The sequence below is a fragment of the Artibeus jamaicensis genome, unplaced genomic scaffold (assembly GCF_021234435.1).
Source record: "Artibeus jamaicensis isolate MK-2021 breed Jamaican fruit bat unplaced genomic scaffold, CSHL_Jam_final scaffold_474, whole genome shotgun sequence".
NCBI classification, from domain to species: domain Eukaryota; kingdom Metazoa; phylum Chordata; class Mammalia; order Chiroptera; family Phyllostomidae; genus Artibeus; species Artibeus jamaicensis.
Genome location: NW_026522046.1, coordinates 35,671,392 through 35,683,753, shown reverse-complemented (window position 1 = coordinate 35,683,753; position 12,362 = coordinate 35,671,392).

Genomic DNA, 12,362 nt, shown 5'->3' with positions numbered 1-12,362 from the left:
TCAGCTTCAAACCATATAAACCATATACTCTGCCATATATGGTAGAGTATATACCACATACTCTACTTTCAAACCATATACTCTACTTTCAACTTGTCATTAGTGACAAGTTGAAAGTAGAGTATATGAGGCAAATTTTACACAAAGATGACCCCAGGTTAGTCAGCTAACATTTTCATTTATTATGAGGTTTTCTTTAAATTAAAAACATAAACTCTTCTGGACATGTATTCCATCTGTAAGTACACAAACAATTAATCATATGTTATTCTAATATGTTTATCCTCTGGGAAAATGCTAAAGGATGACAATGTTATATAACAATTATTGGCTATAATTATTCAACTGATAACAACATTGAGCTTTTTATAATGCCTCCTTCCAGATTTGCATCTCCATTCTTTATCGGTGAGAAAACCGGTTCCTCTCTTCATGAATACATTTCCTTATTTGATCGATGCCCATGTAGCTAACCAATCTCTTGCTGTTGCCCTCACTGTCTTCCCCACGTAGATAACCTCTTACCTGTACCAATTACATAATGTGAGCAGAGCCAACTCCTGTGTGGCTACTCTTCCACTTTGGTTAGCTTCTGGCAACCAGTAGCTGACAGTCCCTCCTTCTGGGTGCCTTCTTCCTTCCTGGATTCTAAAATCCTAGTCAGCTGCCACACCAAAAAAGCAACCACCTCATCTTGCTTGGGCTGTTAGATACTGTGCCAGGCCGGTCCTCAACCATGTAGACGTCCTTCTCTTCCAACCTGTGCTCTCTCATATAAAGATCCCCTCCTCAGGCTCCAACAAGCAAGGGGAAGGAAAGGGAGGAAAATAAAAAATAAAGAAAACTCAAGCTTTTATATATATTGTACATCTAATATAATATACAATGAATGATATAATGTGTCACATATAATATGATATGTGTATGTATATATTAATATACATTAATGTTTTGTGTATATGTATATATTAATGGGTATTAATTTAATATGTATTAATACATAGCTGTATATTAATACATATTAAAACATATTAATGTTTATATATGTATATATATGTAAACATTTGTCACTGTTTGGAAAACTCAATGTTGTTAATATGACAGTTTATTTTCCAAATTGTATCACAGGGATTAACAAACTTTTCCTGTAAAGGTCCAGATAGTAAAAATTTAGCTTTTTCGGGTACTCATTTTCTCTATTTTAACTCTGCCATCTCCTCCTTCCTCTGCCCTTCTCTCCTCTGTCATCGTCCCCTTTCTCTTGTCCTCAGCCTCCACCTTCTCCTGCCCCTTCTTTGCTTCTCCTCCACCTCTTTATTCTGCTGTTTCTTCTCTGTGAAAATATTTTCTAAAAAACCATTTTTATATCATTGGCTATAAAAATATTTGGTTGACTTACTTATGTAATATATGTATTTGAAACAATCTTAATCATAATCCTAGAAAAATGTTAATAAAGTTGAAAAATCTGATTCTAAATATCATATGTATATAAAATAGCTCAGAGTAGTCAAAACACATTTTGAAAAGCATCAATACAGTTGGACGAGTAGCACTTTCTGATTCTAAGACATTAATCAAAGCAATGCAGTACTGACATCAAGAAGATAAGTAATTCAATGGAAAAAATTAACATATCCTGAAACATATACGTATTTTTGCATGTATATGGATAAAAACATGTTGATACAAAAAATGGTCAGAGACAATTTACTAGTGGGAGGACAGTCTTTTCTACAAGTAGTGATGGAACAATTAGATCCATGTGCATAAAAATGAATTTAGAAACCTATCTGTTACAACATAAAAAGTCAACTTAAAAAGGTAAAATATTCATAGACCTAATGCAATGCTTACACCAACAAACCTTCTGGAATAAGATATAAGATATACATATTAACTTTGTATAAGAAAATTATTCTATTCATAAAAATATTAAAATAATTATTTGTAAAAGAAAGAAATGTTTCTTCAAAAGACACTGTTAGATAACGATAACCCACAGATTGGGAGAGAAATTTATACATTTAAATTTATACATTTAAATGTATTTTTTACATTTAATAAACAATGCATATCTAGAATTTAAGAAAGTCCTCAAAATTCTGTAATAACAAAATAATCTAATTGAAAAATAAGCATAAATAAATAATAAATAAATAAATAAAAAAGAAAAATAAGCAATGTTTTAATGCCATTTTAGGAAAGAAAGATATGGATATCAAAAGATTATGTGATATCACACTTAATAATGCATAACATGAATTATTAGGCTGATATCAGTTAAAACAATAAGTTAGCATTAGACACGTGTTAGAATGGCTGTCATTAAAAAGACTGGCCATATCAGGTATTGGAGATGATATAAAGAAATGGACATTGTAACACACTGCTGGAAAGAGTGGCAAAAGTACAACTACCATGCAAATAAATGGACCATTTCTTCAGTTGATGAACAAATCACGGTATGTTCATACAAAGATACTATTCGGCAGTAAAAAGGAACAAACTACTCATACTTACATGACTCTCAAAAATATCACAATCCATTAAAAAAGACAAAAAACGAAGACTACATTTTGTAAGGTTCAACTTCTATGACATTCTCGAAAAGACAGAGAGGGATTAAACATACATCAGTTATTTCCAAGGGCTGATGGTGGAGGGTAGGAGGCTGTCAAAAAGGACACTCTGTGGGAACTTTATGGGGTAATTTTATGAGGTAATTCTGTATCTTGATCAAGGAAGTGTATAGAACTTATGTGTGAACAATTAATAAATGTCAACAATATCTCACTTCAAAATAAATATACCCATTTTTGAACAAAACACTCTTATTGAACTACTCTTTGTTGCATTGTGCTTTCATACTTCTTCCTTCCTTTATTTTATTATTATATATACTCTTTCAAACCTCCATCTTTTCAAATGCAGTATGAAAGCATTATTTTCATCAGAAACAGTCTTAACCTTCAATATTCTTTTTTACACATCAGTTTTCTGCAGAGGGTTTCTGTTAGTATACATGTCAGACTCTGCATTCAGGAAGAGGAGGTATTTCTCATTGTTTGAGTTCTCTGACAGACATATTTTATGTTACTTTACATAAACTTTCAGTATAAAAATAAATTGAATTGAGCTTGTTATAGCTCGATCGAAGCAGAATACATTAGGAAAGAATTTTGCCTGAGAAGAAAATGAGGGAGCACTTAAGTATGCATCATCATTTTCAAAATGGTGCGTAGAGATTTTTCTTTGAAAAATATGATTATAAAACAAATTATATCGCTTTTCCACTTGGGGAGAATGATGATTTAGATCTCCCATCATGGTTTTTTCTCAATCAAATTATCTTCTGCATCAAGATTAATAAAGATTAAAAATTCAATTTCTAAATTAAAGTCTTACATAAACAAACAGTCTTTCACTCTTTTTTCCATGCAAAAGGAAAAATTTGGAAAGGAGATTTTTTAAATGTACTAACCAAACATCAGTTCTATCTCATTATACTTATGTAATCAATGTCTTCTTTTCAGGGATTGTGATGTATATATAGTGTGTCCTTCCCACCATGATTTTCATAAGAAAAAAGGAAATGCAGGCCTCATACAATAAATTCCTTATCATTTAGGTTTCAAGAGATCCACATGTATATCAACATTAGAGTAGCATCATTTTTTGGTGATGATACAGTTAGAGTAAATTGTTTGTAGAAGTGTTTTTGAGTAAATACGTATTATTATGCTTAGGAAATTTGAAGTTTTTGTTATTAATATGTTTTTGAGAAAACCATAAATTCACATTTTATTATAATAAATAATACAGGGAAATTGTATTTATTCTTCACTTTATTGAGGGCACTTGATATTTTAAGATCGGTGTTGGTGTGTATTATTTTTGTTTGGTTTTTTTTTAATTCACTTGATCATTCAGTGATTAGAAAACTATTTCCTAGTGCTTTGTGAGACCCTTTGGTGGGTGAAACATAATTCTTCATTTTTTTTATTGCTATGTAATACCTTTTGAGTTTTTCAAGAATACTTTTTGTTCCAGGTGATTAGTAACCCAACTAAATCTGATTGGAAATCAGTTTTTAATGTGTGGATTTTAATGTGTGAATTCACTGCCATACATTAAAATAAGAAGAAACCCATCTTCTGATTTGTCTGGCTTTGTCAGAATTTCTGTTTTATTGTCACTCGGTCAGTTTTCCTTGTTGCATAAACTACTAGGTAGGCTAAGGCTTCTGCACTCATTCCTTGCATAACAAGTGAAATATTTGCACATTTCTTTCCTCCTAAAGGCTCTAAATTCCAAAGTAGAAACTTATCTGAATATTCCAATGTTTGAAGGATTTTGTGATTTAAAGGCCACACCACCATACACAGGTTAGTAGACAACATTTGCAATCAAATTTATCAATTTTTATTTTTTGAATCTATTGGGGTGATATTTGTTCACAAAATCATACAGATTTCAAGTGTACGACTCAACCAGACACCATCTTCACACTGCGTCATGTGCCCATCACCCCAAGCAAAGTCTTTTTCTTCCCCCTTCCCCCCAATTTTGCCCACCTCCACCTACCCCTCAACTGCCCTTTCCCTTCGGCTATTACCACTCTGTCTTCTGTGTCTGTATGCTTATAAATATGCTATTTGCTTAATCCTTTTACCTTCTTTCATACAGTCCCCCAGCCCCTCTCTTCGTGACAACTGTCAATGTGGTGCATGCATCTATGCCTCTGTTTCTATTCTGTCCATCAGTTTATATTGGTGATTACATTCCACATGTAAGTGAGATCATATGGTGTTTGTCTTTCTCCGATTGGCTTATTTCACTTAGAAATATTCTCCAGGTCCACCCACGGTGTTGAAAAGGTAATGTTCCTTTTGTTATGGCTGAGTAGTATGCCATTTAATAATAACAAACATTTACTATTTTTAACAATATATCTAGCACAGATTTAAATACTTTTATCTCCCTTAATAATTGCAATAGCTCAACTATCCCCATAACAGGGCAGAATTAGAGAGTTTGTAAATAGTTAATCCAATACTATTAATGAAATAATCCGGTACTGTTAACAGGGAATAAGTGATATATTTTATTACTTATTAAAGCTTTCCATGTGAGTTTCCTAGAATTATCTGTTCAAAAATTCATTATATCAAGATTACTAAAAATGAATGGTATTTAATGTTACATTTTAATATATGTAATTAGTTTCTTGTTTAACATAATGTTTATCTGTGCTTTACAGGGAGAATGATTCTCACATCCTTCCATCCCTCACTTAATAACACACCTGTGTACTTTTTAGATCATTAACTTAAAGGAACACTAAGTTCTTTGCCTGTGTGGGTACCCGATTTCTCGACCAGGGGTATGACTGTTTAGAGAGAGGCAGTTCATAATTGGATTATTGACCTTTTCCCAAAGTTTTCAAATTCTCTCTTCTTAATTTTCTGCTGAAAACTATTACTTCTAAAAAACAGATTTTCTGTTATGAATGGCCTTTCTATTTTATTTTTGGTCTCCTATTCAACTTATGGTTATCGATTTCATTCTTATCTCTGTCCTTCTCTTTCACATTTGAGACATAGTTTATTTTTTCCGTATCAGAACTCCTCGCTCCTACTTCCTCATTCTGTTAGTGCTGGAGATCCAGATTGTTTACATCCAGAACGCTGATAAAAACTAGTGAGTGAGTGTGTATCTTGCCATGTGGACCTCTGATCAAGTCAATACTGTGATTTCACATGTTAGATTGTCAACTTTTAATCCTTAAATGTGGTATTTTAAAATAAAATTTAAAAAATTAAAATTAGAAAAGAGGCTTATTACTCTTAAGAACAAGATGACATTTACTATAAAATTAAATACAGGATTAAAACTGGTTCAGAATGCGTCACCTTGTAGAGCTCCCAGGCAATCATAAGAAGATGCAACAGTTAATGAAAATAATTTTGTCTGAAGAGGAAACTGACTTTATTGGTCTATTTCTCATTTGGTCCCCCTCTCTAGCATAAATCCTTCACTTTGGTGAGTTTAAATTAAAAAGTCATGACCGCTGATAGGGCTGAAGCATTCATTCTGCTCCTCCCTGTGTGGATCTAGAAACCCAACTACCTGCGAGTTGAGGGATGTTTCTATAAAATTTTCTGCATCAACCATCTTCAAAACTTGACTCAGTCCTCATTCTGAGATAAAGAGACTGAGCATTCACATAGGGATAAACAGCTATAGCATGATGGTTGTCATGGTGACAAATGTAAATTTTTATGTGAGATCCTTCAACCTTCCACATATATTAACATGTATGAAACACATACAGATAACATGATTTATTTATAGCAATATGATATTTTTATATATTAGAATTTCCTTAAAAATTAAAAATAGAACTAACTGCTTTTTGATCCTGTTATTCCACTTCTGGGATTTTATACTAAGAATCCTGAAACACTGCTTGAAAGAATATACACGGACTCCTAAGTCCATAGCAGCATTACTTACAATAACTAAGATCTGGAAATAGCCCAAGTGTCCATTCGTAGGTAAGTGGATAAAAATGCTATGGACCATTTATACAGTAGAATACTACATGGCCATAAAAACAAAAAATTCTTACCTTTTCCAGCAGCATGCATGGACCTGAAAATCACAGTATTATGCTAAGTGAAATAAGCCAGTCAGAGAAAGTCAAATACCACGTGTTCCCATTTATGTGTGGAATCTAATAAAAAGTAAGTAAACTGATGAACACAATACAGGCAGAGGCATGACTACATGGAACAGACTGACAGCTGTCAGAGGGGAGGGGGCTTAGGGGACTGGATGAAAGATGGTGCCGATATTATCCAAATAACACATATATCTAACCCATGGACACAGACAACAATGTGGTGAAGGCCAGAGGGAAGGAGGAACCAGAGCTGGGAGGAGAGGCAAAAATAGGGCAAATGGGGACATCTGTAATAGCTTCAACAATAATATATATATGTACATATAAATAAATAGAAAACACGTATTTAAAATTTAGGTATCAGCTTGTTTGTGTATGTTATTTGGGAACACCGTGGGGATATACATTATGGTTTTTAACAAAATTAACTAGCCATATAGAATACTTTTATTTTCCATTTATTTTTTGACTTTATGCTTTTCATTGAGGTATAATTGAAATAGAGCATTATGGTAGTTATTTTATTGTTGTTCAGTTGCAGTTGTCCCACTGTCCGCTCCTACCCTTCCTCTCCCACTCCCACAGCCAGTCCTTCCCCATTGTCTGTGCCCATGAGTACTCCTTGGTCTTTGTTTTTTTTGACTTGCCTCTTCCCCTCCTTTCCCCTGTTACCCCTTTCCCCCCTGCCCTCTGGTCACTGTTAGTTTATTCTTTATTTCCATGTCTTTGGTTCCGCTTTGTTCATTTGCTTATTTTTAAATTAAGTTCCACTTATATATGAGATCAAATGGTATTTGTCTTTCATTACCTGGCTTATTTCACTTAACATAATGTTTTCTATTGCATCCATGCTGTTTCGAAGGGTAGGAGCTCCTTTCTTTCTGCTGCATAGAATTCCATTGTGTAAATGTACCATCGTTTTTGATCCACTCACTTACTGATGGGAACTGAGGCTGTTTCCAGCACTCAGCTATTATACTATACATTGCACTCCTATAAACATTGGGGTGCATAGGTTCTTTTGAATTGGTGATTCACGATTCTTGGGCTATAATACCAGCAGTGGAACAGCCAGGTGAAAAGGCAGTTCCACTGTTAGTTGCTTGAGGAAATTCTGTACAGTTTTCCACAGGGGCTGTACCAGTCTGCATTCCCACGAACAGGTTCCCTTTTCTCCACAGCCTCGCCCAGCATTTGTTTGTTGATTTGTTTTGTGATGGCTGTTCTGATTGGTTTGAAGTGGTATCTCATTGTGGTTTTAATTTGCATCTCTCTGATGGCCAGCAATGTTGATCATTATTTGAAGTAACATTTGATTACAAATTAAAACAGTTTTGTGGATCTTGTTCTTGCCTATTATTAGCCAGGGTTTTAAACTAATTTGTATTGTAGTTATACAAAACACTTATTTTATTGTACATAAATGTACCATAGTTCTATATTTACAAAATATCAATCTCTAGAAAAATAATTGTCAAATAAATATTTCCTCATTAAAAACAAATGCTTTCAATTTGTATTTTTTCATTCAGTTTTACTTTATAAACTGTTATGACTAATAGTCTGCAGTCTTTTCAAATATCAGATAAAATAAAAAAGTAAATATTTATTGATGATGTTAGCCTGAATATATATTTGCTTATATTTTGTTGACTAAATTTCAATGTAACTATTTTGATAACCTCCATTTGTGTTTGATCTTATCAATAATAATATAATAAGTAATCATTAACGTCCCCTCATAGTAAGCTAATTTAACACATACATCTCAAATGTATCTTTCTCTGTCTTTTACATATTGTTTTAAAATGTATTATTTTGAAAATACATTATAGTTAAAGTAATTTTATAGTGGATACCTCACTGCATGTAAAATAATACATAATTTTCCTTTAGTTTTAACTTGGTAACTGCTATGATACTCTAAAATTGATTTCTCATCATTTTCTACAAATAGTAGTTAAGATGTAAAGAAGAATGCGCTATTAGAATTAAATATACATAAGCACACTAATGTACACATACTTGCTGATACCAACCACCCTCCATTTAGCTGGACCTTGTGAGGCTCCTAGGAAAATGCAGTGGACAGCATGGGGATTTAAAGTGAGACTGGGGGGCCATCAGACCATAATACATCGGGAGCAGCTTTGACATCAGGCACGAAATACAATCTGCTGGTTTGGCTCACACTTTTTTATTGTCACATCAGCCCCAGTCAAAAACATCTGACATAAATTGAAAACATTTCAAAGGCTCTTTGCATATACTGAGTCAAAAACTCATCTGTCTTTTGCATATACTGCATCAAATAGAATTCCTCATGAGCAGAAGTTATTTCTGATATGACAATTATCACAAATAAGCATTCAGTGCAAAAGAAGAGATGTAAAATCAACAAATCTTCAAAGCTGCTACTAATTCATTAGAAGTCTAAGTCTGAAGAAGAAAGTATTCTAATTATTTCTCTTAAGAAATCCAATTTGGCTGAAGTAAGCTAAAAATACCCTATTTTACAGACAAATAAAACCAATTTGCATTTGATCAAATATACATGCTGGGTCAGATCCACTCATTATGGAAATTATCTGACATTGGCAATGTTTAAAGGACATCTATACAATTCAGAGTCAATCTAAACAACACAACTGGCCGTGAAAATCTGCAGTCTCTCAGGACAAGCGTTTTGGGAGCACCTTCACTTGAATGGGGTCTATATTTGTTGGGGTCTATTTTGAAATTTGTAAAGGACTTCTATAAAAGCCAATGCCACTCTGAACAATGAGCTTGCCTAACAATTTTTAAATGTGTGTGCTCATCTCCAGTTTGGGGAGTTGCACTGTGCCCCACATCATGATGATTATCAGATTATAAGAAAGATATTAACTTTGGAAACTAGTGTGGAATGGGGCAAATGGCAAGATCAGTGCATACGTGAGTGTTTATGTTGATGATGTATACACATGCCCACACAGGCATATACATGCATATACCTAAAATAAATTCAGATCAGAGATACACACATCATTTCCGTAGGAACTGCCACATGAAATTGGCTCTGCACGTAGTATTTACTGTGATATTTCAGAAATTTAGAAGGGAGACAGACAACAACAAAAACAGAATTCACAACAAGAAAATGAAAACAAGGGAAAACATTCTTTCAGAAACTGGATGCTTAGAGTCTCTATCTTAAATTGAAGTATGCTCATTTCCTTCCAGTGTGATAATTGTTGCAGTGTATGGCACTCAACTCTTTATTTCGTACATAAAACTCATTTTTTAAGGATTTTATTTATTTGTCCTTAGAGGGGAAGGGAAGGAGAAAGGGAGAGAAATATCAGTGTATGGTTACTTCTTGTGCATCCCCTACTGGGAACCGGCCTGCAGCCCAGGCATGTGCCCTGACTGGGAATTGAACCACGATACTTTGGTTCGCAGGCCTGCGCTCAATCCACTGAGCTACACCAGCTAGGGCTAAAAATCAATTTTTATTAATTACAAAAATTCATTTATTTACCAGAGTCCTTGATGATCTACATATCCAACATGTCTTATATAATCAACTTCTCCACCGCTCACTAAATAATTAATAACGTTGATTTTCACAGCGTCTATACGGTCCATGCAAAATGTAATTACACTGGACAGGCAGCTAATATAGCATAAGCACAGCTGTCAGACAGGTGCCTGGCTGCAACTCAGCCAGGACGTTCAGTTAGGATTTTCTGCAACTGGACCTACACTGCGGCTCCTGTTTTTGGGGCCTTCTCATTTGAAAGCCACGTCTAAGTGATTTAAGACGGAGGCCCACGAGGCCATGGTAGCTGCTCTTTGAACGGCTAATTGCTACTGATGAATTTATGAATCTCAGGGGTCACTCAGAAATGTGATCACTGTGCAAAATGTGAGACTTAAAAGTTCTTCAAGGTGCCGACAGGAGTTTGACTCTATTTCTGCCCTTTAAATTATTTATGGCCCAAAATAGCAAACATTACACTAAATAAACGTAATGTTTATCACATGTTTAAAATGTAACATGTTTAATGCTTATTTTACTATCCAATATATTAGCCTCTTATGATTTTTACCACGAAGTCCCTAAAGTTAGGAAGTCTTTTTTTAACTCAGAATAAGAAATTTATTTAAATTGTCACACAGATCGAACTGTTTACATTGTTTAAGTAGCACTTTTAAATTTAGTGGTGTTGTTGTGTATGGGAAGATTTACACTGTTATATTTGTCTTGGGTCGTCCACAGACAAGCCCCTGGCAGGGCTGCTGCACCCCTGTACCCAGAGCTCACGCCCCATTACTATGCTACCTGCAAAGAGATGTACTATGCAACCCCAAGATATTGAATAATTTGTTTTCAACTTATGGGACTATATAATTAAACTAAGGTTTGGGGTAGAGATCAGACATGTGACCTTTCTGTTTTGTCAGGGGAAATAGGGTAAAAGAAGTGGCACTTATCTGTTTTCTTTCTTTTCTTTTTTTTTTTTTTCTTTCCTAGCACTTGATGTTTGCTGGCTTAGTTGGGAATGGCATAGGCATAGAATCATAAACTGTAATTTTAGACTAGAAAATCTAGACTTCGGTTTCTAACCAGATTCTTGAATCTGATTAGATAAATCTGGCTAGATAAAAAGAGGAGTTCTCACCCTGGCTGGTGTAGCTCAGTGGATTAAGCAAGGGCCTGCTAAATAGAGTATCGCGGTTTGATTCCCAGTCAGGGCACATGCCTGGATTGCAGGCCAGTTCCCAGCGGGGGACACATGAGAGGCAACCATACATTGATGCTTCTCTCCCTCTCTCCTTCTCTTCCCCTCTAAAGATAAATAAATAAAATTTAAAAAAGAGGAGTTCTCATAATCCAAACCTAGAAGATAATTTTGACTTCAGGTTTAAAAGCAGAACTTAGATTAAGCCTGATCTGGAAGAATTAAATTTGGAAATTTTATTTGGTATATTCCTGCCATTCATCCCGTTCATGCTTTCAATCGGAGCATAAAATAAATAAATTTAAATCATATGCTTTTACTTTAAAAAATTATCGTTGTTCAGTTACCATTGTACTACGGTTGCCCCATTGCTCAGTCCTAGCCTGTTCCCCACACACTCCCACAGTCAAATCCTCCCCATTGTCCTAAAATATGCAAGTACTCTATTCAATCACTCATTATATTAACTATGCATTTTGTGCATTTTAATTATCAGATGGAATTCATGCATTTTGTGCTAAAGGATAATACATATTTAATTATAGCTCTCGGTATTGTTATTTATTTATTTTCTTACAACAGCAATACAAACTAAATTTTAACTTATAAAATCTGCATAAAATTTTAATTTATAGAATTGTTTTGTATTTGACAGCTGTAAATATATATTTCACCATTCCTTATTAAAAATGGAGCAAACTTATTTTAATTTTTTCTATAAGGTTTAGTCTATAAGTAGATAGAGCCACAGATAAACTGTCTTCATTCAGATACAGTTAAAAAGATTTAACTATATTTTGGGGGTTTAAGTTGTCTTGCAATTAACCTTCTATTTTCTGTTTTCTTGGTTTCTGGGCCACTGACTTACTAACTTCTGGCCTTGCATTTTTATGAATACTTTGATGTATTATATCAATCTTAACATGAGCTCTGATTTCTTAACTCCTGAA